Consider the following 6918-nt stretch of genomic DNA (forward strand, 5'->3'; position numbering starts at 1 on the left):
ATTAGTATAAATATATATATTGCATTAACCTTTTTTTTCATTTTAAATTTTGTTAATATTATATGTTAGTTTAATTTAATCTATTTTAAATTTTGATAATACTATATGTTAGTTTAATTTAATCTTTTTTTTTTTTTATTTTTTATATGTTTCGAATATAATTGGTAATTGTCATTTCCAAAATATTAATTTTCAATATATTATATGTTATATTTTACATCAAACTTAATATTTATTTTGTCAAAAATGTCAAACTATTATTTTGTAACGTTTTTTATAATATTTATATTTATTAAAAAAAATTACAATTTATAATTTGGATATCCAAAAACCGATCCAAATTAAACCGCATAATATTTGGATCGGATTTGTTTTATTTGTCATCCAAAACCGAACCAAACCGCAAATGAATTTATTTTTGTATCGGATGAGTTTTTGCCTCAAAATCGATCCAAACCGAACCGCGAGCACCCCTACTAAACGGACTAACAATCGATTAAACTTTTAAATTTCGACAGTCAAACATTTTAGTCTCGTTAATTTAAAATTCAAATTTATAATTAATTGTTACTCCAATTATTATTATTTTTAATTTTTGTCAAATAAATAATCTCACAACAAATAGTTTCAAAAGAAAAAATACCCATAAAAATATTACACCAACAAGGATTGAACCCACAACCTATGGACTAGATATATGAGCACCTTTGTAACCACTGGGCCGGCAATGTTTTTATGTTTAAATTTCGTTTCGTAATGTATAGATACGTTACGCGCGTCAACAGAGAAAAAAAAGTTCATCTTCAACCTCCAGCAAGTGACCCGAATTTGACCCGTTTCTCATCCGCTGCAGATGTAGATCTCGCGCGTTGCCATCCAATTTTAACATAAAAAATCACAATTAATAACTCAGAAACATCATACAAATAATTTCTAATATGTTTTTGATTTTAATTTCAATTAAAAATGTATTAAATCAAATACTAAAATCAAAATATGAAGAACAAATACCCAGATTTGTTGAATAAAATACTCAGATTTGATATCTAAACTATGTTACCCATTATGCAAGAGGAGAATTTTGGGTAAAAAGAAAGAGATGCATTTAGAGAAAAGAAGTAAAAAGAGATTTTTGAGAATACTAATGATGCATATCAAGAGGAAGAAGATGGAAGAGAATGAATGAAATATCGGTAAAAAAAAAAAATGCTGGAAGAGAATGATGGAAAAATTAGAAAACATGAATTGGAACATGGGTGTGTTTACAATTATTTAAAGTTGTGTTGTCATAATTAAGAATTAACTATATTTTAATAATATTATAAATGATATTTTTGTAGACCACTACATTTAAGACACCTAGGATGGGCTGGATGACCCATTTTTAAGGAATGGGTAGCCAAGTTGTCACCAATTAAGGAATAGAAATTGGTGTAGGGTAATTAAGGGGGGTGTATTCAATTGGGATTTCATGAGACAATTTTGGGAAAAAAAAGTCTTGATGATTTTATGAGATTTTGTTGGACTATATTGATTTTGTGAGATTTTAAAGACTTTTTTACAAGACTTTTTTACAATCAATATTTTTAACTCATGATTTGAATGGATTTTGAGAGATTGTTTTCAAAAGACTTTTTACAATCAAGATTTCATAATACTTTATATATTAGGAAACTTTTGTATATTATGAAAATTTTAAAAGAATCAATAAATTTTAATAAAATAAAATTGGGAATGTTTAACCTAATTGAATAAAATAAAATTGGGCATATTTAACCTAATTGAATATTTGAATGATCTTGCTTTACAATACAAGTGCAGCAGCCAGAACCATAAATTATTAGAACTATACCAGAAAAATCGAATGATCCCATGGACAAGAAAAATAGTTGATGAATTGGCATATGATGTTGTATAATAGCCAATTAATATGAACAGGGTGAGTTCTTCGAGCAATTCGAAATTGTTCATGTTATCATTCACTCAAAAATCATTCCAGAAAGTAATAGAAAACAAAGGGAAGAATATAATTCAATGCTTTCAGACGGTAATAAAAAAGAAAAGGAAGAATATCAGCCCATGGAAAAAAGTCATTGGGAGCATGAAAAAGTCTCAAGGGTTTGGGTGGGATTGTTGGTATTTATATTTTTAACTAAAAAGTCTCACGAAATCCACTTCTCACAAGAATCCATCAAAATCTGTATACTTTTGAATACCAATAGACATTTTATAAGTTGTGAAGAATCTCAATTGAATACCAACAGATTTCGTTGCCTTAAAAAAAATCTTAATTGTCTTAATTGAATACCACAAGATTTATTTATATTTCATAAAAGTCTTGATTCAATACCACCTGATTTTTTTCCAATCAAAATGTCTTTTAAAATCCCATGAAATCCCAAATGAATACACCCCCTAAGAAGAATGAGAGTATTGGGCGGTTGGTGGGATTATTTTTGTTTGTTTATGGAAGAAAGAAGTGGAGGAGATTTGAGCGGGATTATGGAACAATTTAGGCGCTTAATGGTTGTTAGCATGTATTGTGTTTTAATATATCCTTTATATATTAAAACAAGAAATACTGTTCATCTCAATTAGCGTCAAAGCTGCCCGCCCAAGTGCTCCTTCATCCGTTCAACTAATTCCTTTTTTTCTTTTTTAAATAAAAATGAATGTTTCGGTGCTTTTAATCAACATCATGTCATCAATTCACAAACACCACTTAAAATAATTCATACGTTGCCTATAACTCCCACCTTATTTATAACCAATATTCAACCAAAATTTTTGGCATAGGAAAAGTTACCTAAGTCAACTTTATTTAATATTAGGGTCTTGTTAACATGTGCCCTTATGGCACATGTTAAGATATACCAAAATAGAAATTCAACATTTAATGATACAAGAAATTTAATGCTTCAAAAGTCAAAATGCACAAATTAGCATTTAATAATTTCTATTTTTACTTCCTTAACATGTGCCTTAAGGGCACAAGTTAACATTCTCCTTTCAAAAGTAGTCTCATTAATTGTTCTACTTTTTAACATGATTGTAGAGTGACTCTACTAGAGTCCAATGCAAATTTAATACTCACTTCGTTCCAATTTGATTGACACATTTGACTTTTTCACGCATGGCGATGCATAACTTTGACGATAAATATTTTAAATTTTATAATAGTAAAAATTATAAAAATTTGATATTTTGAAAATACTCATTGAGACGAATCAAACAACATCTTATATGCTTAATATTTATTTTTGTTTATTAGTAGAAAAATAAGGTCAAAGCAACATGTGTGAATATAGTGCACAACAATCAACTGTGTCAATCAAATTGAGACGGAGGAAGGATATTATAAGATCATTTTAGTCATTGTAATAGAAATTTTACATAAAATCAAAATAAAAAAACTTTTAATAAGTGTGCAAATTGATATATTTGCTTAATATTGAGGCCAGAGGGAGTACCATAAATGCAGCTTATAACCTCTAAAAAAAATTATGCTAATTTTTACTTTATTCTCGGAAAAAAAAATCCTCAACAAAAAAAGTTTCGGAAAAAAATCTTTGAAATTTTTTCGAGAAAAAATTTATTGAGTTATCTTGAGAGAAAACGTTTTGGAATGTTTTCCGGAAAAACTCCTGGAAAATTTTTCGGGAAAAAAGTTTCAGAAAATTTTCGAGAAAAAATCCTCGAAAATTTTTCAAGAAAAAAAGTTATTGAGTTATCTTGAGTAAAAAAGTTTTGCAATGTTTTCTGGAAAAACTCCTGAAAAACTTTTCGAGAAAAAAGTTTCGGAAAATATTCGAGAAAAAATCCTCGAAACTATTTTGAGAAAAAAAGTTTGGGAAATTTTTCAGGATAAAAATCCTCGAATTTTTTTCGAGAATAAAGTTCTGAAGTTATCTCGACAAAAAAATATTCGGAAAGTTTTCGGAAAAAAATTCTTGAAACTTTTTTGAGGAAAAATTTATTGAGTTAACTTGAAAAAAAAAAGTGTCGGAAACTTTTCGAAAAAATATCTACGAAAATTTTCTATCACTCTTTTAGCTATTTGTTACTCTTTCTTTTTTCAAATTTTCAATTTATCTTTTACACCCCATTAATAAAGGACAATTTTATAAATTAATTCCTAATTTCTCTTTTTCCTATAACATTAATTACATTTATTAATTTGTTAATATGATCAAAACAACTTATAATTTGGTACGAATGGAGTGGCATAAGAAATGATGTTATTTTCCTTTTCTTTCATTTATTTTATCCACGCTTCATTTTTTACTTTCTCTATTTTTGCAATTAATAAAGTTTTGGGAATATAAATGTGAGTCAAGATCATTGTAATGATGTACTCGATCCATCCGGTCCTTAATATAAAAAGTTCAGTTTTTAGATACATTGAAATATTAATGTAATTAGACAATAATATAGTGTAGATACATCAATATTTCAATGTATCTAAAAAATAAATTTCTTTTTATATTAAAGACCGGAGTGAGTAGTATTTAGTGGGTCGAATTATTTAATATATATTGTAAAAGTATTTAAAATTATAGTAATGGAGTTAGACTATGACTACGTTTAGATTTTTGGAATAAGATGAAATGAAATAGAAAGAGATGGATTAGAATAATGTTTCATTGTTTGGATATATATCGTTTCATCTCATATCACTACTTACCTTCAATTTTATTCATCTCCTTTTAAAATATCCAAAAAATGAAATGAATGATTTATTCTATTCCACTCGATCTAATTCCACTCTACTTTATTCCACCATGATTCATTCCATTATATTTCAGCAATCCAAATAGAGCCTAAGAGTGTGTTTGACCTGCTAAAAAAAATAAATTGCACAAGATAACTTTAGTTGTACTGTATTTAATTTTAAAAATGTTTCTGATACTGGAAAAACTACGACCAATTGTGGATTAAAATCATATTTAAACTTTTACATAAAATATTTAAACTTTTACTGTAAAAAAAAAAACTTTTACATAATATATAATTATTAATTTAAAACACATTTTTATTCTTTTTCATAATCAATTTTTTTTTTTGTTGATAAACAAAATGACAAAGTCATTGAAAATTCACATACACAAAGTGGAATGACCAGTGTTCGAACCTCAGTCATGATTTCATAATCAATTTTTATAAAAAAGATTATTGAAATATATAACTCCTCCAAAATTCACCCGTGCATCGCACGGGTAGAAGAACTAGTTAAGGATAAGGATTAAGGATAAGGATACATTAATTTTTCAAATCGGTGTTATTATTCTAAAACTGTAATTATGCTTTTTCATTTTTTTTCTTCTTTGGGGTAAGGCCTAATCCTCCCTAGTAATTATCTTCTTTTTTAATAATAATAGTATGCAACGTCGAAGATGTTAAAATTAAACTGCACTGGATTTTGTCGAAGCAAATTTAAAAATCTGAACAAAACAAACACTGTATCAAGAATAAATTTAAATTAATGAAATATGCTCTAAGATTCATGCATATCAATCACCAAAAACACTCCCAACCAATTATTACATGCATAACACCATCAATATATTAGAATTCATTCTCCTTATTTTTTTATGTAATACTACATGCATAATTATTTCGTTGATCTCTTATTTCTTTTTTTTTTTTGTATTTTAATCTTTTCTTTTCTTTTATCTTTTTTCATACATTCTTAAAAATAAAATACAAATGTACAAATTTACGTAGCAGATCGCTATTACGAAAAAAAAAAACAAACATCATCTAATATATAATTTTATTAAAATAATTAATAAATTTATGTTCATTCAATATTAATACATATTATATGTATTACCAAAAAAATATTTGTTGCCACTTTAAGTATGGGTTATGGGCAGTTTTCCATCTCAAACTGTGCTCAGAATTGTCATTATTTACGTATATTTACTATATAAATTTCTTTTATTTTCATGTATCTGTGAAACTATCTGTCTCTTGCATGTGGTAAATTTTATCCCCAGCCACGACTATAGTGGGTATGAACTTTTTTTTTTATTCCTAAAGAATATAAACATGCATTGAGCAAAGCAACAGAGCATAAACATGCATTGAAATGAATAATTAGCTCAACTTTAAAGAAACCAAATTGAAATGCATTTGAAATGAACAATTAGTTCAACTTTAAAGAAACAGAGCATGAACATGCATTGAGAAAATTAATATGCAGATGAAATGAACAATTAATTAAATAAATGGAAATCAAAAAGTAAAAATCAGTACCAATGCAAGATGCTGGTGGAGTATATCGTCTTGTTTATATTTGAAGTTACTGACTAGTAGTGTGCATAAAGCAAAGCAAGCATTCTTGATTCTTTATGTTCCTTAAGTTAGGGATATTGGCTTAACTAAATTTGTGGATAATTATTTTTGGCATCCTACCAATTTTTTCACGTAACTGCAAAATTACTAAAATATACATGTCTGCTATTTAAGTAGCGGACATAATCCACTATTTAAGTAGCCGACGTTTAACATCTTATTAGGGCTTTTTTTTTGTCAAATTTATCATTTTTATAACATTTGTTACTTAAGTAGTTGCGTTTAAAATCTTGAATTTCATGTAGGGGGTTGTTTTTTCCTCAAATTTCTCATTTTCATAATATCTACTATTTAAGTGAAGGATAAAATAAGAAACTAGAAGAGCACGCGAGAAGGTAGTAGGGTGCCAAAAGAATATTTCAAATTTGTGAGGCTTAAAGCTACAAGCCCACTATGAAAAATAAGAGAATCTTAATTTATTATTTATGTTCCTTAAGGCCATTTATATGAGAGCTACTTAACCCACACATATATTTAAATTTACACCCCATTTATGGAGAAAATATATCAATTTTCTCTCATTCAAAAGGATAAATTCAAAAAAGAAGCATAAGTTCAAAC

Source organism: Trifolium pratense, linkage group LG2 (assembly GCF_020283565.1).
Source record: "Trifolium pratense cultivar HEN17-A07 linkage group LG2, ARS_RC_1.1, whole genome shotgun sequence".
Classification (NCBI taxonomy): Eukaryota; Viridiplantae; Streptophyta; class Magnoliopsida; order Fabales; family Fabaceae; genus Trifolium; species Trifolium pratense.